The sequence below is a fragment of the Zonotrichia leucophrys genome, chromosome 1 (genome assembly GCF_028769735.1).
Source record: "Zonotrichia leucophrys gambelii isolate GWCS_2022_RI chromosome 1, RI_Zleu_2.0, whole genome shotgun sequence".
Taxonomy (NCBI): domain Eukaryota; kingdom Metazoa; phylum Chordata; class Aves; order Passeriformes; family Passerellidae; genus Zonotrichia; species Zonotrichia leucophrys.
In genome coordinates, this window is record NC_088169.1 from 82,763,585 (window position 1) to 82,788,521 (window position 24,937).

Consider the following 24,937-nt stretch of genomic DNA (forward strand, 5'->3'; position numbering starts at 1 on the left):
TTTTTCAATGCCATCACTCTGTGACAAATGAGTGCAGGCTTGGTAAGAATCAGTAATATCCATTCACAAAGAGTTCCAATCCAGGTGCACATGAGAGGAAAAATACCATGCTCCTTGAACAGAAGATCTATTTCTTTCCATTGGAACAAAGTGTTGCCAAACAAGAGCTCTTCTCTATTCCCATGAGCTCAGACCTACTTTTATCAGGATAAATAACCAAATTAAAATCCTTAGAATTCAAAAGGGACAGGCAGGCTCAGGTACTTCAAATATTTGGTGGCTTGGAATTATTTCTGAATAGAGATAGAAACAGTAAACCATACATTTTAATGTAGAATTAATCTGCTCAGAAGACTTGAGCATAGGAGCTGTGTGTCTGGCTCAGAAAGGACGCCAGACTATCCTCACATCCCAGCACAACAGCCTGGCTACTTTTGCACATTTGTGCTCCCTGCATCCCTGCACTCCCTCCAAAGGTTTGGCTTCTTTGGAGATACTGGGTGCTGCGATTTGTAGGCATTTTCAGCCTTTGGTAAATTAACTGGGTGCTTGTCTGGTCCACAACTGTAGGATTACAAAAGAGAAATTTATTCCATTTTCATGGTATGGCCTCAGAATGAAGGACAAGATTGAGCCTGGAGGCTCCCTCTGCCTCCTTTGAACCTGTGGAGTTGAAGTGACACCACACTCATACTTTCTGCTTCTTGACTGTAGGTACAGCTTGTGGCCATCAGCACAGCTGGATGATGCAGGGGGAAGCACAGCTTAAGCCTATGTACTGATTGCATCAAGGGCTGTCAAGGAGCAGCTCTTTAGATCAGCTGATTTCCTCATTAGCTCGCCCAGTGGTTTTCATCAGGAGCTGCTCAGCAGCCTTTGTAAGCCTTGACAGGAATATTTCTTCTTCCTTGCAGGGAACATTGTGAAATAATGTGTTATCATTCAATATAGAAACCAGGTTTCTTCCCCTCCACATTATGAAGCTGTGAGTGTGATGTGATTTAAGTCAGCCTTAAATGCAAATAAAGAAGAGAAGGATATATTCCTATGTGTATATAATATATTCCTATATATTCCCCTACTTGCAGGTGTTGCTAATACAGTTTATGCAGGGAATTCCAATGCAAGAGTAACTATGGTTCATCTACCATCCATAACTTTTAACTGTGGTTCTAACTATTCCCTTGCAAATGTGTATATTGCTCATAAACTGGAAGCATCAATGCTAAAGACCACTAAATTGATGAGTTGATATGCACACACAAGAGATTCTAATTATAATTGCTGCATAATTGAAATACCTATACAAATACAGAGCTAGGCATAATGGCAGATAGTGCATTTATTTTGTAAATAACCATTGTATTTCTATTCAAATTATTCTGACTCTTGGTAAAGTTTATAGACGTGAAACAAATTTGCCTCACTAAATGGTTGGTACTGTATACTCAGTTTGAAACTGGAATGGAAGAAGATGTGATGGGAAAACAAAAGGATTTTTAAAAAGTCCAGGAACAGCAACTAGAATCATTATGGTTGGAAAAGACGCCTAAGATAGTTGAGTCCAACCATGAACTTTTTTTCAGGGATGGTGATGCCACCACTTTTCCTGATCAGTCTATTCCAGTGCCTGATCACTCTTTCAATAAAGAATTTTTTCTTAAAATCCAGTCTTCCAATCCAAACCTTCTTCCCTGGTGCATTTTTTTTTTGAGAGAGAGGAGCACATTCCTGCAGCCAGGCCTATGGGGCTGAAGCCTACCCAGTGCACAAGAAAGGTGAAGTGCGTCATGCAGGCATTTTGTGGACATGCTAGAGTGACAGAAAGAACTCAGCATTCCTCCCCTTCCACAGAAGCCAGCCCCACTGCCTTCTAGTCCTTCTCTAGTCAGCCATGCCCTCCCAGGCCTCTGGCAACTCCCCCCCTCCATGCTCCCTCCCTCCTTCCCACACCAGTGCATGTGTGGCCGCTTGGCAGGGCTCCAAGCTCATCCTTCAAGGGGGAGGATTTGGAATCTGTGATTTAAAAGAAAAAACAAAAAAAAAATAAGGTTCTTGTGTTCTTTCTAAGCTTTTAAGAATAATGTTTTTTCACGGAACCATACATTTTCCATCTAAGTTTGCAGATTACAGGCAATAGTTACATGCTGTACTGTATGGTGTAGTCTGTTCTCTGCTTAGTGTTTTGCAATAGCTATTAGTACACTTACATTCATCCTCTTTTACAATCCATGGCACCAGTCACTAGAGCAAGTAGTTCTAAGATTTACTGGCTGTGAGCACATTTTAGCTAAAATACTCTTGTGATTTGTTACAGAGATATTTTAAACCTTAATGTATTAATGTCTACAGTAATGCTGCTTTAATGCTAATGGCCCTATTATTCAATTAAGAAAAATAAATGTTTTCTCATTCTGCCCTTAAGTTCAAGGTCTTACATTTATTTCTGTTCTGCTGAAGTTTTGTGCATGTGATGTATCCCCCCCATAATCAGTAGCAGGAAAAGAACAAGTCCTTTTGCAGAGGAGATAGTGATGATTGCTTTTAGCATAGGTAAAGGGTTAATGAGCTCGTAGTAGGTCTGTATTCAGGTCAGCCAAAGAAACAGACCTCATGAGAGGATGGTTTTCACAGCCTAATCAAGACAGGCATTTTGGAATCTCTCATCCAGTACAATACCATGGGGCTGCTGTATAAGATGTGATACGCTGATGTAGGCACAGAGTTTGTGGTAATTGGGAGTGGGTCTGCAGCCAAGCCTCATCCCCAATGGCTACAGCTGTGCAGGGCAGGTGAACAGCATTGAAAGCAATGAGACCTGGAGTGCCCAGGCACTGAGCCTCATCCCCAATGGGTACAGGTGTGAAAAGCAGGTGAGCAGCATTGGAGGTAATGAAACACGGAGTGCACTGATCCTGATCCCCAGTGGGTGCAGCTGTGCAGGGCAGGTGAGCAGCATTGGAGGTAATGAAACATGGAGTGCACTGATCCTGATCTCCAGTGGGTGCAGCTGTGCAGGGCAGGTGAGCAGCACTGGAGGTAATGAAACATGGAGTGCACTGATCCTGATCCCCAGTGGGTGCAGCTGTGCAGGGCAGGTGAGCAGCACTGGAGGTAACAAGACCTGGTGCTCTGGCCAATCACAGAGGGCCCACAGGTGCAATGCATGAACAGGCAGGGTATAAAAGGCTGGGCTAAAGAACAAGAAGGGCAGCTGTTTGCAGCCTTCTGGGGTGGTGTTGCTCTGTATGAGGAGATGCCTGAAGCCTTCTGATGAGGTATGGTGTTACTTCGCACGGGTTGAAGCCTTCTGCAGTTGTATGGTGGTACTCTGTGTGTGGTGGCCCTCTCAGCTGTAGCATATGCTGGGACACACTGATAGGTTTCTCTTTCTGACTGTGTTTTAAGCACTTACCCCTATATTTTGTGAGTAGGCTTTTGGCCTGTTAGGTACTCTGTACAAAGATGTGCTGATCTGATCAGGTATCTCAGGGGTCTGTGTGCTTCTTTGCTTAATTTTTGTGTCTGGCTTGAGTAAAAACAGGTGCCACTGTAATGAGAGGGGAAATGTGCAGAATTCTGTGCAACTGGGGAACTTTGCAATCCAAACAGACCAGGTGAGCTGCATCTCTCCAATTCAGCTATAATAAGAGCTGCCCTGTTGGGAGTTGTAAGATAATTCTTGGGTAAGCCAGCACTGTGGCTGGCTGTAAACTGTTTATCACTTTAGCTTTATAGTGGGAATAGTTACTGTGCAATATTGCTGACTGCAGAAACATTGGTACTTGCATTTATGAAATTTAACTGGAATGTTCTTTGCTTGGGAGACATCTAAATGCCTCTGGGACCATAACTCTGAAGGGTGAACCAGAGAGCAAGAACAAGTTTACTGTCCAATAGTTGATGGAAAAAGATATGGCTTGGTCTCCTCTGAACATTTTGAGGGCTGTCAAGAGCAATCCTGAGAAGAGAATCCTGTTACATCTGTACTCCAGATGCCTGTTAAAGACTGCGTTGTACAAAAGGTTTTCCTTGGAGTGGCTCTGGTGACAGGGAGCTCCCAAATCCAGCTCCTGGGGGTTGCCTGGTATCACAGCATACAGTCAGAGGATATGAGTGTTGTTTTGACACATATTTGTATGGACTGGAGTCAGTCAGATGTCCAGGATCCCATGGCATCATGGTCTTTGAAGTGATTTATAGAATCTTAAGGGAGTCTGGTATGATGGATGGGAATGGATGCTCCAAAACTATTCTTCAAACTAAAATATTTTCTCACTGCTGTGCACAGCCCATAAATCATCACAGCTTTCTGCAGCTATTAATTTCCTGAAGAGGGCCACTTACTTTTTAGGGGAAATGCTGCTGAAGGGATGTTCTACACCAGTGGCCAGGCCTTAGCTGGGTACCTTCTAAATATGACAAATGTGTTGTCTCCTATGTGCTCCCTTTCTAAGATGAAATCCAAAGTGATTTCTCTTCTATGAAGTGATCAAGAAACTGCATGAGAGCACCTCTTGGCCATGGTCAAAAGCAAGCCTAGAGCTGTGCCAACATGTGCAGGCGGTGTCATTGCATTGCCCACAGCCTATGTGGTTTCCCCTATGCAGAAGTTTTAAAGATGAGCAGAATTGTCCTGACTCTGGGACCACACCAGAGCTCACACAGAACTGAGTAACCCTGCCAGGGTAGCCAAGTTGTCTGCATGTCACAGGGGTGCTTCCACCACAGTTTGCCTGAGGTGAAAGCAAAAATAACTCCCACTTTTGGAGTAAGGGCACCTTTTCCATTTTGCAGCATGTGCAATGAAAGCTTTCGTTGTGCCCGTTAAAGGTTTTTGCTGACTCAAGCAGTACTTTACACCTACAAAAGTTGAGTGCTACTGGCTGCCAGGTCTAATAGTAAGGGCAAGATGACATATTTTACAGAATTACAGGATAAAGCGGTGCCAATATCTAATTTTCACTGAGAGTGAGAGCTGTAGGGATTTACAGCTTGATCTGTGAAAATTATCTCCTTAAATGTTGGCTGAATTTATTTTTCAGGCATTCACAATGTTTTAACTAAAATGCAAAATCGCTATTTGCGCACTAGTTTATACAATATTTAAATTTGCAGTTATTCATTTTAGTGCAGTTATGGATAGAGAAACCCTAACTCACTCCCTTGCTGACTCAACTGATCTGCCTACCTATACTGACATAATTTAAATCGGTAAAGCAGCTCCTGAAGTTTAATTCTGTTAATATTTGTGGAAAACTCATATACTACAGGAGAATGCTTTGCAATCTATGTTAGCTTTTGCATCACAAAACTGTTTTTACTAGTGGATGCTTTGCAAGTCAATAAAACACAACCAACTTGACTTCCCAATCCTCTGCTGAATATGCTGTCAGTTAGGAATAAGACCAAATCGATTTTACTTGCAAATTGGGCAGAATTGATGTGGAGTCATTGATCAAGTACAGAGACTCCAAGGCTTGGGCTTTTTAAAAAGAGGAGTTATATTTCAAATTTAATAATGCTTTTAAAGCATGCAGTCATCCTCCCTGCACTGCAAATAAACAAGCAGATATAACTACCTGACTATTTCTGCCCTGAATTCTTGGTAAATAAAGGAGGGAAGAAGGGATTTTAAGAAATGCCCAGCACATATTCTGTGTTACACTCTGGGCAGCATGCAACACAGCTGCTTAATTTCTGCTTTTTAATTTTGAAACAATTTTTGCTCAAAAAGGACCATATCTTTACTGCAACTACATTATCCTGAAACCTGTCCTCCAGGTTGCTGCTGGGTGCAAGCTTCTGTTTTATTCTGTCAGCTGGTAGCTGAAGAGGCTGAGCTTAGTGAAAAACAACAGCACTTATCTGAGCTGTGGACTCCAGGGGGCACTTAACATCAAGGCTTTTGTTGCTGCCAGCACAAAAGGAGCTGCTTTAATGAGCTTTAAATTCACATTAGAATGTCATAAAAATCAAAGTTCTTACAGAGTGTACTTAGCAAGGTCTGCTCCTTGGATAGACCCATGGTTAAGAAATTCCAAAATCGGGTTCAGGTAAAAAAATATTTTATGGTAAAGTTCCTCTACTAGTTATTTCCATTTTCCCACTACTTGTCCCTGGTGCTCTAATAATGTTGAGCAAAAAATGAATAGGGAATGATTTTTCAGTGGACTTTACTGGTTTTAACCAGTGGTGCTGGTTGTTAACCATTTTCCCAGTTGTCATTCAGTATTTAAAATCCATAGATGAATAATTCCAGAGTGATATTTGGTCTCTAATTAGTTAGCAAAGAGCTCATTGTGCCTCCTGGATGTGACTGATGGATGAGTTTAAACAGATGTGTATGGCATGTGGTTGGCTTATTCTTTCATTGGATGCATTTAATAGGATAATTGTGTTCCAGTATAAAAACTGCATTTAATTTAAAGGTTATGGTGGAGTCCTCTGAATCTTAGCTACAGTGGGAAATACCCATGTCAGTGGGGATGTGTCATCTGTGATCAAAAGTGACTATCAAAAGGCTATGGATAAATAGCCCCCTGATTTCAAGTTTTCTGTTACTTTCCCTTCAGATGGGCTGGGACTTCTTGGTCAGGCTTAAAAATCAGCTTTTTGTGATGTGCAGCTCCCGTCTGGTTAAAGGAAAGGGGCCAATGACAGACAAAGTCTCCCAGAGAGGGCATCAAGGCTCTGCCCTTCCTGCCTCTTGCACAGGAGGAAGAAGGGAGTTTGCTGGCAATGGGAGCTGACCTTGCATCCACGCCTTGTGGGCACCAAGGTGTGCTGGGGAAACTGCAGAAAAAGCTTTATTTTAGAAAATGTACTTTAAGACTCCCAGGCTGCCCTGTATTAGTGCAGTGAGTGCTGAGTGGTGTGCTGGCAGAAATGCCTCCTGGGAGAATACACAGCTTGTGGCTGCTATTTTTGGAACAGTCAAAAACCATTGGGAAAGAAGCTCCTCCTAGCTGATCTCTGAGCTGTTATTTTGCATCCTTCTGTGCACTGAGAAACCAGCTGAGGGAAAGCTTGTGGACACCTCCAGGGTGGAAGAAATGAACATTTTTGGCTTTTTAAATAATAAAGTAGGAAAGATGAGACAACATTTCAATTCTTTTTAGAGGGCAGGATGTGCCTCCTGTCCAAGTAACTTTGCCAATGTCAGGTTGATGAAATTGCAGGTGGAGTAGAGGAACTGGTTTTCCCTTGAACTCTTCATAGCCTCCCTGCCTCCATTTCTGCCCGTTTCCTTCACACACACTCTTGTCCATACATGGTGCAAATCAGTCAATAATACCTGACTTGTAGGCTTGCCAATTTATTAAAAATTAGAGTGCCAATGCCAAAGCCCAGGACAACATGGAAACCTCAAATTTTATTTTTGGGGTCTTTTTTCTCTCTACCTGAGCTTCCTCCTGTAGAGCAGACTCAGAATGACAGCACCAGAAACTTGCATCATGCAGGACATGAACTGAATCAGCTGTCTCTTATCCAGGGTCTGTGGCTATCCATGCTTTTGGGTAGCTGCTGGGAGAGCAAAGCAGTGGTAAATGAGAAAGAAGGTCTAAGTGCAAAGATTGGGGCTGCAGAGCCATGTCATGCACTGTGTCTGCTTCCCCAGCTCTCTTGCAGATAATATAATGTAGCTGTCATTTCTCCTGCTCCTAATTCCCATTAATCATTGTACCAGCCACACCTGATGTTGTGAGTGCTGGTAGCCAGCCTGTGCTTCAGTGTACTTCAGTCTGCTGATTTCAGGACAGCCCAGTGAATGCCAGACCTTGCAATTTGCCATGTTGAACCTCATGAGGATCCTATGGGTCCATGTCTTGAGCTTTTCCAGCTCCCTCTGGATGATATCTCATCCCTCAGGCATGTCAGCCTCACCACTCAGCTTGGTGTTGTCTGCAGACTTGCTAAGGGTACCCTCGATCCCACTGTTAATGTCAATGATGAAGATATTGAAGATGGTCCCAATAGGGACCCTTGAGGGACACCACTCATCACTGGGGTCCATTGGGACTCTGAGCTGTTGACCATTACCCTCACCCACCAAACAGTCCTCCCATCAAATCCATGTCCCTCCAATTTAGAGAGGAAGAATGTTGTCAAAGGCCTCACAGAAATCCAGAGCCTTGGGGTCTGTAGCTCTCCCACTGTCTGCTGGTGTAGTCTCTCCATCAGCCTACATGTGTAGACTCATGTCAAATGGGGTTCTCAACAACCTAGCTCAGTGCTACTGAGTATAGTATGAAGTGTGTCTATCCATCTGTCATTATCTAAATACCTTAAAAACTCATTAGCTGAGTTGCCACTATGTGTGTCAGGGATGAATTGAACTCATTGCTGTGAGATAAGATTTCCTGCTGTTGTTTATGTGGCTGTAAAAATTCAGCTCAACATGACATCAGCTCTCATTCCTCAACAACTGCAGTAAGATTTATGACAGTGTTTCCAGCAGCATGTTTCTTCTGTTGTTAAAGAAGACAGAGGAGATGAGCACATCAAAGGCATGCCCTCATCTAGCAAAAGGCAACAAACTTTACATAAATCAGCACATCGTTTTTGTCTTCCATTTGCTGCTGATGTGTTCTGTAATGTGGCAGCAGCTGTGACAGGAGCAGTGAAAGTGCCTGATCTATGTAACCTCCAGCCAGTGCTGGTAAATGCTGTAGAAATGCTGTGGGATGATGGACATGCAGTCTCTTTAGGCAAAACTTCATGCTCTAGAAAACCTTTCTTACAGGGTTTAATTTGGCTGCATAGATGAGAGACTTCCACACAGTTGGCCTACTGCCACGTCTCCTTCCTCTCACTTGTGTGAAGGACCTTCATTTGCTTTGACAATGGTATCTGCTTTGCCAGCATATCTCCCTCATGCTTTTCCTTGTGCTGCCCCACCATGGGAGCTGATGCTCTCCTTCATCTTACCCTGCCCCCACATAGCTGCAAGTTGAGTGACTTCACTCGTGGGTCTTTTCAGCTGTACATGAAATGCAAACCCCCCTGTTTCAGATAGGAGATGAGATTACTGTAGTAGAGAACCAATTTATCCCAAGCTGTGACTACAGATAAGGAGAAAGTATTTAAATTTGGTGTTACAGGAGTCAGAAAATAAGGATGGAGAGAGTTCAGTGCAAACTCAGCTCTATCAATGGAGTTCACAACTAAGTGAAGTCAAAGCAAATAATGAGGCAGCCAAGCTTATGGCTTGAAGACCATCAAATTGGGAGTATGGCAAATGAGGGACAGGAAGGAGGTGTCTGAAGAGAGGAAACGGAGATCAGAGGGGATGTTCAGAGACAGGCTTCACATCTTGCTGAAATGCAATCAGTGTAATTGCTCAAAGGTGAAGAGTGCTGATCATGATGGGGTTAACACATGATCACAGTTTTTCTCCCCATCTCTAAGAAGGCAGCAAAACCTCCTCAGCACAAAGCTGAGGCATTCGTAGGTGTGAGGGAAGAATGTAATCTTTTTAATTGAAACTACTGCTTCCACTAGCTAGGTCTTCTGTCCAGCTCCTGGTATGGCTTCATAGTCAAGGAGTGATTTGAGGTGCTCACTTGATCAGCACCCCTCACAGAGCAGAATTATGGAATTTCCCATTGACTGCCAGGGGTCAAGGGGATCCAAAGATATTTATTTTGCACCTCTTTTAGTTCTTTTACTTAGTGTTCTTTATATTAAAGTCATTAGTTATTTCTGCAAACATGTTGAAAAAAAATCCCTATTTTAATGCTTTGTCATCAAGCAATTTTCAGTTTACTGGTTTGGAAATGATGAAAAAGAGACACATCAATTTTCAGCATTAGGTGTGTTATGACAATCAGTCTTTCTTCCATGTTCACTGTGACAGCTCTTCAGACAAGCATCAATCAACTGATGTTTTCCAACTTCAAAGGCATTGTTTGGCCTATGACACCACAGACTTGTTCATCAAGCAAGATATTCTCAAGAGACAAGGTAGCATTTAGATGCTGTGACTTCCCTGGTGAATATACTTGTTCAATATACAATGCAAGTACGTAGCGTCGTGCTTGGAGCTTCCTAAAAGCCAAAACTATAAATTACTAGTAACCTTTGGTAAAGCTTAATTTATGCATTCCCATTCATGCAACAGTCATGTCTGACTGCATCTGTTTACAAGTGATCTCAGACTAATTTCTTCTTCAATTCCACTGATGCATGCAGTAATAATCTCTATTTTTGCTAGTGAGTGTAGAAGGTGAATCAGCTCCATATTATTCTCAATCTTCCCTCCCACCCTTGGGTTAATTACGCTCTAGAGGGAGATAAAGGTAGGAACTGGGACTGAACAGAAGCATTTTATTTCCTGCCTCCAGTAGGTATATACAGATCTATTCCTTGAAATGCAAATTTATACCACTTTTTCCTCATGAAGTGCAAAAAAATAAAACTGAACCAAAAACTTTAGGTGAAGTAAAGAGCCAATCTCCCATAATGCTTATTCCCATGTTGTATTTTCTGAGGAAAAACAATAGTTCGGACATTTTAGAAAGGAAAATTATTGGAAGTACCAGACCTCTGCCAAGACAAGCAGTTGAAAATCTTGGTGTCTAGCTCCACAATACCCCAGGATAAGGGAGATCCAAATGACAGCAAAAGCAAAACATGTAAGAACCTTCCATGTAGGTCATGCAGGACTTTTCCTGTATAACTCTTCCAATTAGCACAATTTTATTCCATTTTAATCTTTTGAGTAATAGAATAAGATGCCTTCTTTTACCCTAAATCTTATCTGAATAAAGCATAGGCATCTGGTTAAGATAAGGGAGCACCATTCCCATCAAGAGATGAACATTGTTAGCAGGAGTGGGACTGCTCTGAGTATGTTGAGCTTACCATTCCTTGGGTCTGCTGGATGCTCTTCAACAGCACTGCAAGGGCCAGGCTGTAGGCTGGTGGTCCTGTGCCAAGCCTGGGGTGAGTTTTCTTTTGTCCTTTCTCATCTCTAGCTCTTAGCTGGAGAGTAGGAAGAAGAGATGAAACTCTGGGATTACTCTGAGCATGCCATGCTGTGCCGTATATTGGAACAGAGAATGCCTACAGAAAATTTCTAATAGTTGTAAGATTTTGTTTGCTGCTGATACAATTGCCTTTAATTGCTGTTAGTCAAGCTGTGCAAGCCCTTCAGGGAGTGATAATTTATAACTAACACATTATAGAAACCTATTAAAAAAGACCTAAAATAGAATTCCATCTACAATGTCCCTTTTTTTAATGTCAAAAATTTAAAAAGATTCCATCAATTCCTTGTTGGAGAGGTGAAATCTCATTTTCCTAGTTGAGTAGAAACACAAGATGTTAAACCTTTTGTTGTCACTGATGCAGGAGTTTTTCCTACCTCCATTGTTTCCAGGTCAATGGGAGAGGTGGTTGGGCTGGATGTTTGGGGCTACTCAATAGTTTTAGATGGTGACCATCAAAATCCTGAGAGAGTGTTTCCATATGCATGAAAAGTACATGAATCTACATGCCCATCACTGTCTCTTATCCACTTCGTTACATTTCTGAACTTTGTAGAATTTGTAATTCTGTGGCCTTGACTATTCTTGGAAAATTCCTGAGCAGAATTGAGTAGAATTGTGGTGGTTTGACCAGGAAGAAGTGGGAATTCTGGGAAGCTGTGGTCAAACCAATGAAGGTTTTGAGTTTGAGACTGGCACCTGGTGTAGCCAGTGGGGTTTGGACACACCTCCGAGAATACACAGGGGTTAAAAAGCAGGGCACTGCCCCTGGCAGGCTCTCTTGGGACGTCGCGGCGAAGAGGTCAGATCTCTCCCCCGCCCAGCCGCTGCTGCTGGGCGGGGGAGGGGCAGCCACGTGGTAGGCCCTGGGCCTGGACAGAGATGGGAGGTGAGGAGGCTTTCGAGGATGGAAGGGTGGAAAGATCCCAGAGAGTCAGCCCTCGGGCAGCCATTCCCCCTCCCCCCCCCAGGAGGGAGAGAGAGAGAGAGAGAGAGCCGGCGACACCGAATGTGATAGCAGCCGGCCCAGGAGGAGAAGGGGGGGGGAAGAGTGCCCGGCCAGAGCGGCAGCGTGTGTGGGAGTGCCGCAGCTCCGGGACAGAGACTGAAAGTTTTAACCCCTTTCTTTCATGATTGGGGCCTTGCAAAAATGCTAATCCTCCTCGAAGCTGAATAAGAAGGGAGATAAGAGATGAGATGAGACAAGGACCTGGCCCGAAGAACGTGGAGATGATTGAATGGGGAGAGATGATTTGGAGTGGCCTTTTGGCTGGACTTTTCTTGTGGCCATGGACTCAGTTGTTCCTGTGACACAGAGACTGCACTTAGGGGGAAGCAGTGGCTCAGAACCAGGAGGGTTCATCGTGAGGACCCCCCGGCCCCAGGGGGTTGGAAAAATATGGGGGGGACAGATGTCCCAAAGCAGAGACTGTGCCTTTTTGGAGTGAGACAAGGCATCCTTGAAAGACAACCCTAAGAGCAGCTCTGGCCATGCACGGTGGTGAGAGCACTGGGCATGGAAGGAAGATGTCACAAGCGGCAAAAGGACTTTTTTTTCCGGGCGGTGCCGAAGTGACAGGGAAGCACACGAGGTTTCAGTGTGTTTCCAGGGGAAGCCTATGGAACAAGAAGGACTCCTTTCCTCTTCATGAACTGCAGTTTGAGTATACTAAAGGGTGGTGCCAGGCTGGGCAGTGATTTGGGAGAATGTATCGGATTGGGAAAGTCAGGTAGTGGGGAGGAGGAAAGTGGTTTTTGTAAGGTTTTCAATTTTTTTTTCTTTTCCTTATAGTTTTTCCCTATTTTCCTGTAGTTTAGGTAATAAAGTGTTCTTTATGTTTAAGCTGGAGCCTGTTTTGCTTATTCCTGGTCACATCTCACAGCAGACACCAGGGTGAGGGCATTTTCATGGGGGGCACTGGCTCTGTGCCAGGCTCAAACCATGACAGAGGAAATAAACTTCCCTTGCATCTCCTATTAGCATTTTGCCACCTGTGTTTTAGAGGTGAGAAGTGAGATATGTATGCCTGGAGAAATCGAATGGTGGGTTACTGGAACAGACTGCTCAAAACTTCTTGTATTTGTACAGAGAAGTGTTTTGATGGATATCCCCTGGTGAAGGACAACTTAGATTGATCCCTATGCTAATGAGTTACTCAGTGCTTAGATTCAAACAAGTTTGGTACCTTTATTTCCCCACACTCCCTGTTCAAAAATACTTTAAAAAGGTGAGTCTCATCTGACCAAATGGAAACACCTACACGTATGATCTCATCTCGTCTACTTTAGTGATCAATGGGAGCGTAATGGGCTCTTCAGCTCATGCCAAAATAGATACTGAAAATCTGCCAGATGTGTCACAACTTATAAGTGAATGTTTCCCCCTGTAGAGTAAAAAGAGAGCAAATGGGGAGTATTTCAGATACAGATATTGATACTATGGATGTTTAAGGCTAGATTAAGATCCTTGGACCTGTTCTGGCAATGCTCAGCAAGACCTTTGGAAATGAGATTTACTGATTTACTGCTAAGTTTATTTCTTTTTTTTTTTATTATATATGGTCATGAACTTTTCACAAAGGGAGGCAAAAAAGTTTAAAATACTATGAGCACAAAAGTTTCATAATACCACTGTACTAATGGCTATAATGGCTTATAATTGACCTCTCCACCATGCATTCCCTGTAATAGCTACTGTATTCATTGTAGTGCTTGAAACTCAGGCTAAATGCCATTGATAGACATATTTTCTCCACCTTCTTCTCTGTGATTCAGAAGTATTCACAGGACAATATGAGAGATGGCAGATGACATCTCTTCATAATTTGTTTGGTGCTAGTGCACGCTAAGTAAAGGGTAACAAGAGTGGAATTGGAAGAATTATGTCCATACAAACCTGATCAAGATCAGAATTTGGCTCTTTTTATTTCTTCTGAACAGATAGGCCCCTAAATAAGCAAGTTCTTTTGCAGTCATACTGGTGGGAATAGTATTGAGGATTGGTTAAATTTCTTAGTAGCTTTCTTACTAGAACCCTCATTCTTGGATTGATTGAAAGTAATGTTAATTGATATGATTTCCTGCTCTTACTGTAATAACCCTTTTATACTAAAAAATTCTTCTTACTCAGAAATGCCAGCAGATAATAATGTTCATGAGTGTGCTGTAGATTTGGAAACTGAAAGAACAGCCTCACAGCACAAGAGAACAGACATGGGACCTTGAATGAAATAATTTTTTTTCCTTCCAAGATAATGTCCTGTTTATTATGTAGAGCAGTGAGTGCTTAGAGATCTTTTGCAGACATCCAAACTGAAAAACATCAGAGTGATTCAGACATCAGAGGATGCACAATACAACAGCAAATTCTGATGTACTAATTGCTGTGTTGCTCTTGGGTTAATTGAGAAAAAAAAATCTGTCACTATTTATTCCCCTACGACTAATATCTAGCTTGCAGGCAAGCTCTATTAGTAGCTGCTTTAAAAATTAATTTGCCATATAAAATTATTTAGAAAAAGCTGCATGCAAAAGAGTTGCATGAAATTTCTCATTGTACTTATTTGCAAAACCGGCAAGGGTAGGTCACTAAAGGACTCTTAAGGAATTTCACACTTCAGTTGCATCCCAAATAAAAGACATGAGAATACAATAACATTTAATGGAGTGACATGTTCATACTAATTCTTACACTGCAAACAGCTACAACATTTTATGATCATAAAAATCCTAATCAGACCAGGAACCAAAATGCTGGATGATCTGAAGATCCCTAGAAAAGCAGTACCTCCATTTGTAATCCTTAGCAGCCAGGTCTGACTTGGTCAGAGATCTTCCTTTGTAGAGGAAGAACTTCTGACTTTCTTGGATAGATACTGCTTCTTCCATCACCTCCATTCTTAAATGTCTGCTTCACTCATGGCTTGAAGGACCTCTCGAGCCCTGTGGTCTGAAGGCTGAGCCCTCTGTGATTGAGTGCAGCATCAGACTGCGAGGGCTTTGGGTAAAGAGTTGTGCAAACCAGTAAGTTCCATATTCTGGCAAAGATGTGAATTGAAGCGCTAACCTAGCATTGCCTCTGGCTCCAGTGCCTAAGCATTGTGCTTTTTCATAGAGGAATGTGGATTCTCCTGGAACTCAGAGCAATGAAAATAAGAAAGTGTGCAGAATCATAACAAACAAAGCTCAGAGGACCACAACAGGAAAGCTGTTAAAGCCATCTGTGAGTGTTAGTATTCTGCCTCTTGGTCATGCTGTTCTCTCAAATGTGCAGCAAATAAAAGACACCCCATTAATTTTGGGTTTACACCAGCACATACACCAGCTTCTGGGAAATTTGCAAAATCACTATTATATTGGTCCCTCCACAAGTAAAAGTCAAGTGTTTGAATTTGTGTATATTTTATCTTTTGGAAAGTTTTCTGTGCTTATTTTTTGTGTTTAAGAAAGACTTCCAGCCAACTCCTCAAAGATTTGCTTCAGCTCCCTCTGAGGTGCAAACAATATTAGCAACATGTGAATTACAACCAGATTACTGATAGTTCAAGAAATATCAATTGTTATATCAAAAAGAAATTAGCCATCTGGGCAGTTTCAGCTCTGTTAACATTTCTCTAATCTAACCCATAATTGCAATCCCCTAAGAAACTCGATATCATAACAAGCAAACCCAAATGCTTTCCAATCTATCTTGCATATTACACTGTTCCAGTTCCAAGGCAGTTATTCTTATTAACAGAAATGAAATTATTAATCTGAATGGTTTTCATGTCCTTGTGAAATACCCTTTCTGATATATCCCAGTCTTTGTCGGCAGGAAAGGAAAGAAGAAAAGATTTATTTCCTAATTAAAGTGGCCTGGTCAGAACAGGGTCAATAGCAAAAGTCTAATTAATGGCAAGAGAGGCAATACTGAATTAAGGCTCACTGACAGACCAATAGATTCAGCAGAAATTCAGGTCATGTTGCCCTCTCATTCCTACAAATCTGTTTTAGAATTTTTAAGTAGTCCTTGTCATAGAATTCTGTTTGGTACCCAATGAATGGAAAGAAATGGTCTATGTGTTGAAGCAGTACTCTTGTTTTGGAGTCTCCAGGTCCCTTTTTGCTGTCCTTGTTCTGCTTCAGCTTTTCAAGCTTTACTATGGGCATAGTATGTAGTCACCTTTCAAGGCTGTTGTGCTTTCCAGAAAGGTGGCCCACAAGATGCGCTGGTGCCTGGCACCATCCCGCACGAGGGACAGGACTTTGTTTCTTTTGTTAAACTTTGAGGTGTCTGTTGTCCCATTTCCCCAGCCTTACAAGATCCTTCTATAAATGGCAGTGTAACTGCTGGTGTTAGCAGCAGCTCCTCCCGCTTTATCTGCAGTTTGCTCAGGGTGCAGCCTGTCCCATCATCCAGGTCACTGATGAACACGTGAAACAGCACTGTCCCCAGTGTCCATCCCTGGGGTACACCCCTATGCCTGCTCTCCAGCTGGGCTTAGTGGTGCTTGTCAGAACCACCTGAGCCCAGTTCAGCCAGTTTTCAGCCCACCTCATTGCTCATTTATCTAGCCTGTCCTTCACTGGTTTGCCTATGAAGATGTCATGAGGGCAATTGTTGAAAATCTAACTCAAGTCAAGAGTTAAAGATGAGTCAAGATTAAACAGTGTCAACTTCTTCACACCATCCACCAAGAGAGTAATGTCATCAATTAAGGCTGTCAGATTTGCAAAGCATGACTTATTCTTCCTAAATCCAGGCTGACTACTCCTATAATCACATTTTCATTCATATGTGTGTTTGGGAGCTGTTTCCAGAAATATGATGCATTTGTTACTATTCTGTCACAAAATTTCTTTATGCATATAAGCACATATATATACATAAAGGGGAATCCAAACACACAAATCTGCAAACCCATGGGTTGTAAAAATACTAAATAGTCATGGGAAGAGTTTGAAAGTAGGAATTTGTAAGAGAAAAATTGCTGACGCACAGGAAGGGCTATAAGGTGCTATATATAGCTACTCTCCTGCTTAAATTTACCTGGCTCTATTTGTTCTATCTTCTGTTGTATTAGATAAACTCAAGGGGGAGCCTGAAAGTCATCTCCTAACAACTGCTTTCAGTTCTCTGGAGAGGCCCAAGCCTAAAAAATATCCTGCTCACATATCTTGACGCTGAAGTATTTGTACTTAAAGGAAAGAATAATAGCTCTAAGGTCTGTCTTTCTTCCTGTCCTCAGCACAAGAAAGGATTCCTTCAGCAGTGCCTTCTTTCCCCTTGTCTGATCAATGAACTCCTCTATCTGTTATCTGTGGTCTTTGCCCATTAATCTCTTATCCAGTAAATCAGTTTGATTTTGACATTCTTTGTCTTTTGAACAAATCCTCCAGGGTGGAATCAGATTCTTGCTTTCTAATTCTGGAAATGAGTCGAGTAGAAAGGTTCCTCTAAATTGTATGACAATTTTGGGACTGTCTGCAAAGAACTTCCTTAATCTTTTGGATGTGGGGGACTTTTTCCCATGTCTATGGCATACTGCAGAGCTCTACTTGATGCACAGGGCTGTCTGTTGCCCTTATACCTCCTATGCTGGGCTGAAGCTCCAAGGAATTGAAATTTGATAATCTCTCTGTCAAGACTGAAATTTGACAAACAGTTTGGGCTTAATAATGTGGCAACTCAGCAGCATATTCCTTGGTGGATTAAAAATTCAAGTTCATTGGGGTCCAACTGCTTGATGGGATGGTATGTTGCAATTAGGTGTGGCATAGAAAGGACAGTGTGTGATATTTCCTTGCTTTGATGAATACCGACTTTTGACCCTGCAGGTTCCATTGCTACTACAGATTTCTGAGCTGCAATGCTTGCTGGAAGAGCTCCTTCCCTCAGCCTTACCTCTGCACCATACTGGTGCATGTTTGTGGGACCACAAAACTTCAGGGGTGGAAGTTCATCTCACAAACTGGTTTTCCCATAGCAGCCCATGTTAGGTGCATTGCCACAAACGAAGGAGTGTTTTGGGGACATGAATGAGCAGTCAGGGGCAGACTCTGCTTAGAACTGCAATGACTGAGGTAAAAAACGACCTGGTACTGTCTCAAGAAGGCATTGAGAGGAAAACCAAATATCTCATTCTGCATAGCATGTGGGGTTTTAAATCTCACCAGGATACAGCTTGAATTTATGCAACTCCCAAAATAGGAAAAGAAGTCCCAAATAAACAAAATCAAACCAAACCACTTAGTGCAAGGCTGCACTTTAGAAAAATCAATTGGCTCCAGAAATTCACTGAGTCAGAAGAAACAGTGACTTTGTGAACAAGGCATCAAAGTTAAACACCTCAAATCTGGGTCTTCTTATGCAATAGCAGACAAGTTGTAGCCTCAGCTTCCATTTGTGAAAGATGGGACCATCCTGTGTCCCAGCTTTTTAGATCTGAGTTAATGTGCTCGGACATCTCTGCAGATCATGGAATGATTAACGCTTCAAGGCACTCACCTGGCAAGTGGTATACAGCTAAACAAATCCCCAAATAGATGGAGTCACTCCCCATTGAAATTTTTATTTAGATAAGTGGCTTTCTGGTTTTAAGAGAGTGTCATGAGCTGGTCTCCTCCTATTTTGGTGCTATCCCAGCTGCAGCAGCCAGAGAGCAGCAGCACTCCCTCGCTCGCTGACAGAGGCAGCCATGGCTCTGCTTACAGAAATCTTCCACAAGTGGACTCCACCAGTTTCTTACACAGAAGAATGATCGATAAATCTTGTGCCATTTTTGATAGCATTTGTAACCAGGGTCACCTGTCCAGGTGTGAAGCTGCTCTGTCCGAAATGCTGCTTGTGAGGCTGGAGGCCACCCATGGTAGTGATGGCGTGAGCTGGAATATGTGAAGCCACATGCACCAGCCTTTTTTTTTTGGTTGGTCTCCTGCAATCTCTTCATTGACTGCTCTGACCTTGCCTGTGGCAAGATGGCTTGGGCAAGATTTTTGGAACAGTCCCTGGGGGAGCTCTTTCCTCCTGACTCTTTGTTTCCAGCATTTCTCAGCAATGTGTGCCTGTGTGCAATTGGAGAAACAATAGTGTCTCTACAAATTAACTGCAGAGGCAATTATATTTAATGTATTTAATTTTCTAAATTCATATGTTTATAGTTACCTGAGCTGCCGCTGCCCTTGCAGGCTCGTGTGAAGTCAATCACTCCCCGCCACCTTTCATCATGCTGTTTTATCAGTGAATTGCTCCAAATGCACTTATCTTGCAAATTGCACAGCATGAGTTCACTCTTCCTCAAGGGTCATTTTAAAAATAGTTTTAAAGAAGGCTTTTTTTTTTTCTCGTTCAGATTGCTTCTATTCTCTTTAAAATAAAAGAATACTGCCTATAGTGGTTGAGCACAAAATCCTGAATTTAAACATGCTTGTATTTCAGGCTGTTTCAAGTCTGGATCCAAAACTAGCTGGCTAGAGCTTCTTTTATATTTTCCTTCACTCCCTTGAAGATTCATATGTTTTCCTGAGGCTTATTTATTGGCAGAGAGCAAAAGAAAAATGTACTCTCATGCAAGGGAGGGAACCTTTTAGTGAGTAATTAATACTTGGAACAATCCAATTATTAGTATTCTTTGAAAAAATAATGAATTCTGAAGTACCTTTTTGCACAGCTGGTGACTAACTTTGAAGAAATGGAGAAATGTATGTAACTCATAAATCTGTTGTGTTTTGCAACTGATGCTGAATGGCAGATGTAATTTATTTAAAGACAAACCAGGACAGTATTTTTCTTACCCTTTGCTTGCCCTGTCTCAGAAAGACCAGGTTTGGGGTTCATGGCCAAGGGGGTTGACCTCCAAACATTCATGCACCCTGCATTCCTGGAATCCCTGTGGCAAGGGACTACCAAGGCTGGTAGGATGGGACTTTTCTGCCTCTGGCAACCTCTGCTGGCGCAGAGCTGCAGGAGCCAGTGAAGCCGTGCCCTTCAGAGGGAAACTCTATTTTTGCTGCCTTTCAGGCACCCAAAATGAAATTCAGCAATTACAAGAAATAAGGAGCTTCTGTGTTTTGTCATTTGATCACAGCTACGCTTGCTTCCTACCAGCTTGTCAAAGCCTAGTGACAGTAGAGGGGTCCTGCCAGTCCTGCTGCCAGTTCCTCTGATAAGCAGCTCTAGATAAAGTCTTCCTTATGTTTTCTCCCAAACACACCTGGATCTGAACATGTCCAAAGGCAGTAAGAGAGGAGTGTTAGTGGAAATCAGAATTGAGTTCTGCTTGATTCTGGGTTGGAAGTAGTGACAAAAAGTAGAGTGAGCCTTCAAGGGACTTTGTGATGTCCAAAACCCAGAGCCAGGTCTGGATCTGCACAGTGTGTCTGAACAGTCACAAAGCACTGGGTGACTGACTTGCCAAGGTTTTACTCATCTGATAAGCTGCAGTAAATATGTATTCTCAGGCCACTGCAAATGTGAAATAAATTCTATTAGCACAAACCTGCTTTTATGCAAGAAAACACTTTCAGAGGGATTGAAACAACCACTTTTAGCTACATATTTTTTTTAAGGGGCTGAGAGCCATCCATCAGCCTATGGCTGAGTCACGAGAAGCAAGATCCTTTGACCTCAGTTGCTTTTGCTTTGGTGAGTGTTGCTGCTTGCACTTTCATATACCAATAGCTGCATTTGCAAAGGCCACGTATCAAATGGCACCACAGTTTACTACCCAGCATTCTCTTCCACAGCCAGGTTTAATGGTCTATTTCGATAGTACTAGCCCTGAACATTGTAATTACTTTCTTCTGGAAGAAAAGTTCTTAAGTTTATCACTAAAATTTATTATCAGAAAACATGAAAGTAATTGCTCAAAACCCTGATTTCCACTGGATCTTTTCATCCTGAGCGACACTTGTCTTACCTTAATTGGGAAGATTTTTTTAATATCCTATTTTTATTTTATTGCTTATTTTAGCTTTTAATTTTATTTAAAAAGTTTCTATTTTAAACTTCTAGCCTATTCATAATTTGATATAAGTGTAAGTATTGTGGCTGATGGCATATAAAAAAATCCTGATAAGCTGTTTCTCTTGGGATTTTTAGCTTTAACTAATTTTGTTTTGTGCCACTAACTGCTCATTCCTCAGATGTGCTCCACAAATGTCATCAGATATCCCCTTGTTCTGGTTTATGGCACTCTGGAGTTAAATTTACCTGCTGAGGTCTGAGTCATCATTTCAACTACATCACGTGTACACACACTCTCTTCTCCCTAACCCAGCCATCCCAGTCTTCTCAGCTATGTGCTGTTAAATATTTGCATTGCTTATCCCCAATTGCTCTGCTTTCCACTGCATTCTTTGCAATAGCAGAACTGGACAAGAGCAGAGTGTTTCAAGTGAGGAATGTAAAGGAACTTATGTATTTTTCTCCTATTTTGTTTTCTAAGCTGAATAATTTGTTGGCTTTTTCTTTTATTTTCTCTCTCTCTCTTTCTCTCTCTCTCTACTCCTAGGTACTAGGCAAAGAAGCTGCAGTTGCTTTGGTGTACTTTCAAGTGGAACTGGAGACGTGGCAGAGTAATAACCCAGCAGTACACATTGGCTGGTGAAGGCCCTGACCTTTGTTAGCACTGCACTTTTCCTCTTCTCATCACTCCCTGTCTGTCCATTCAGCAGGATGTGAGAAACTTGGAGATTTTAAAGTATGGAAAGCTCAACGTGTCCTGGCAAGGTACACTTGCAGTCCCTAAAGCCAACTGGGCTGCATCTTAGGCAGCAGGATGAGGGGGGGATTCTGCTGCTCTGCTCTCATGAGACCCCACCTGGAGCACTGCATCCACTTCTGGAGCCCTCAGAGAAGGAAAGGCATAAAACATAGACTTGCCATGAGTTGGAGTCAGTCCAGGGCAGGGCCATAGTGTGATCACAGGGCTGGAACACCTCTTCTATGCAGACAGGCTGAGAGAGCTGGTGCTGTTCAGCCCGGAGAAGAGGAGGCTTCAGAGAGACCTTAGAGCCCCTTCCAGTACCCAAATGTGCTACCAGAGAGCTGGAGAGAGACTTTCCACAAGGACATGCAGTAGTAGAGCAAGGAATAATGGCCTTAAATGAGAGAGTTTAAAGACATTAGATTGGATATTAGAAAGGAATTCTTGACTAGAAGGGTGATGGGCCAGTGGCACAAGTTGCCCAGAGACCACATCCCTGGAATTGTACAAGACTAAGTTGGATGGGGCTCTGAGCAGCCTGGTCTAGTTCAAGGTGTCCCTGCCCATGGCAGGGGGATCAAAACTGAGTGAACTTAAAGATAATTTCTAACCCAAACCATTCTGTGATTCAATGAGACTTTGCTCCTTGGCCTGCTGGTTCCTGTCCCCAAGACTGTCCTCCACATCTGGTGGGAGTTTTTGTGCTCTCTGCTTCCTTCTGTATGAACAGTTTGCTGTTCAGCCACTCCCCAACGTTGGGTGGAAGAACTTAATTTCATCCTATTGCAGGCTCATGTCTACAAACCATATGGCCTTTTCTTATAGAAGACTGAAGGTAACCCATAACCATCTGACAGTACCTTCCAGGTTCTCAGCTCATGGCCATTGCCATGACATTCATCTCCAATTACATGCAATTTTCTATTAGATCCTCCTTTTTTCTTGTAATGAGACTATAACATCAAGTCTCATTATCCTTTTGTGCATTATCCTTTTGTGCAGAAGAAGATTCAGACTCTCTCAAAAGCAAACAATTTATAGCAGTGGGCAGGTGCTCACAGCATCTAATTTACAATTTGTTAACATCAGTAGGCTTTTACTTGGAGGTTATTTCACTTTCCACAGCTACTGCCTCTCTGACAATAATTATTAAAAAAAATCTTGGTTAGGGCAATACAATTTCTTTGCCAGAACAGAGAGGCTTTATATTTGAGGTTAATAAAATGTAACATTTCATTCCAGAGATCACAGCTTGTGTCTCATGCTGTAATACTCTTTGCTTAGAAACATTTTCCTCTGGGGTGAAAAATGGTTAGGTGAAAGCATTAACACAGAAACACTACTTTAGAACTGTCCATATCTATATTTGTTTTCATGCAGAGCCAAAAAGCAGACTCCTACACTTAGTAATCTACAAGCCTCAAGAATTACAATAAGATAATACAATTGGACAAAAATGGCAGAAAAATGCATCTAGTTTTCAAAAGGTAGCAAAAGAAAGTTTTTTTTGACTCTTAAAAAAGTTTCTTCTAGTACAGATAGATTGTGATTTCAGTGTAGAGGGAAATGCTTTGTGGCATCTCCTCTGCTGTGAGTTTTTTGCCATTAACTGGAGGAGTCAGTTTGCCATCTGAATCCTTACCTAAAAGACAGAGTGCTCCTTGACTGCACTTAGATGAACACAGAAAATACAGACACACATAGCTCTTCTGTCCTGCTTGAAGAGTGAGACTGATAGCAATAAAATAAGGTTTTTCTCCCAGCTGAGGAGGAAAATAAGAGTGAATATGTGCAGTGGAGGCAAGGGCAAGCAGGTCAGAGATAATGCCTGGAGATGGATATGGAAGAGACAGCTACTCCTTTTTGACATTACTTACTGCTTTTAAGGTGTGTAAGACAGCTTCATTTAGAGCCCAGAAATATGATGGAAGGAAAACACATATAGGGAGAAAATAAGAATTTTTGACATGAGATGTCTAAAAGTGTAGCATTTGGTGAAGACATCCATGAGAAAGCAGCAGCCCAAATCAGGAGCAGCAACAGGAAATGCACTTTGAAGTGCTGAAATCAGTACAGCTTCATTATCATCTCACAGTCTCATAAACTCACAGCAGCTTAGCAGCTAATGTTCTCCCTGGTAACCACATACAAGAACAACGTCATACTTTGAGAAAAAAATCTGAATGAACCCTTTGCTCTTCCATGTGAGGAATCGTAACATTTCTCCTACACACATTGTAAATAGGACTGTTCTTTATGATCTTGTTCAACAAAACACCTTTTTTTGGTAAGACCCCATTACCTGCCCAGAGCGCTTTGGAGAAGACCCATGCACACAATAGGGACCTGCTGGGGTGCTTGGGTACAAATTGAAATGCTGGGGGAACCCAGTGAAGAGAGTGAGACATCCCATAGTGAGATTGCTTTTGTTTCAGTCTGATAACATCTTTTCCATCTCATTCTCTGAGGTGCTCCATAAATCACAGAATCACAGACTATTCTGAGCTGGAAGGGACCCACAAGGATCATGAAGTCCAGCTCTCAAGTGAACGGCCCGTGCAAGGATTGAACGCAAAACCTTGGTGTTATTAGGTGGATTATTTCTGCAAATCCCAGCTTTGCAAATCTCTTTCTCCAGGCAGTTGGGTTTCTGCGTGCCCCCCTGAAAGCCATGCAGCTCAGAGTATCTCTCTTCCACAACCCTGGTGTAATGCCCTTACTGCCTCGGGGAAGGTTCCTCACGTAGGGGAGGAAGGAAGAAGTGGCTGTGGGCTCTGTGGAGTCTCTGACAGAGAAGAGCTTTTCACTGTTGCCATATCAACACCCCTCTCTGTCTTACTATGAAGCATCATCTGTGAATGAAGGCACCTCAGCATTTCTCATCTAAGATGAAAAATCATTGAATTGGGCATCTTTACACTTCAGATCAGAATGTTACCCTGTACAATCATGCTGCCAGAGGCTCAAGGTCAGATCTTGGGCAATTTCCTATTTGAAGGCAGCAGTTTCTTTTTTCAGAAGGCTGCAGAAGCTGGTGCATACATGCAGGCAACACCCTTTGTCATGCCTGTTATGTCCAGGTGCCGTCAGAGGTCTGGATTAATGCTGAATACAATGAAAACTGCAGTACAGCCTGTCAGATAGACCCAGCCACATGACTGTCACACTGGGCACAATCTGTAAGATTGACAGTACAACCTTGTTTGGTTCTTGTGGGGTTTAGAGTTTAGATATAATCCAGTGTGAAAACTCAATCAG

At 42.4% G+C, this 24,937-nt stretch overlaps 1 long non-coding RNA gene across 1 annotated transcript; it reads left to right on the forward strand.

Moving 5' to 3' along the window:
- Positions 1 to 3,212: 3,212 nt before the first annotated feature.
- On the forward strand, positions 3,213 to 24,937 carry LOC135441621 (uncharacterized). The gene is made up of 3 exons (XR_010438513.1): positions 3,213 to 3,278; positions 20,541 to 20,616; positions 21,485 to 24,937. It is a non-coding gene; the product is annotated as an uncharacterized LOC135441621 (long non-coding RNA).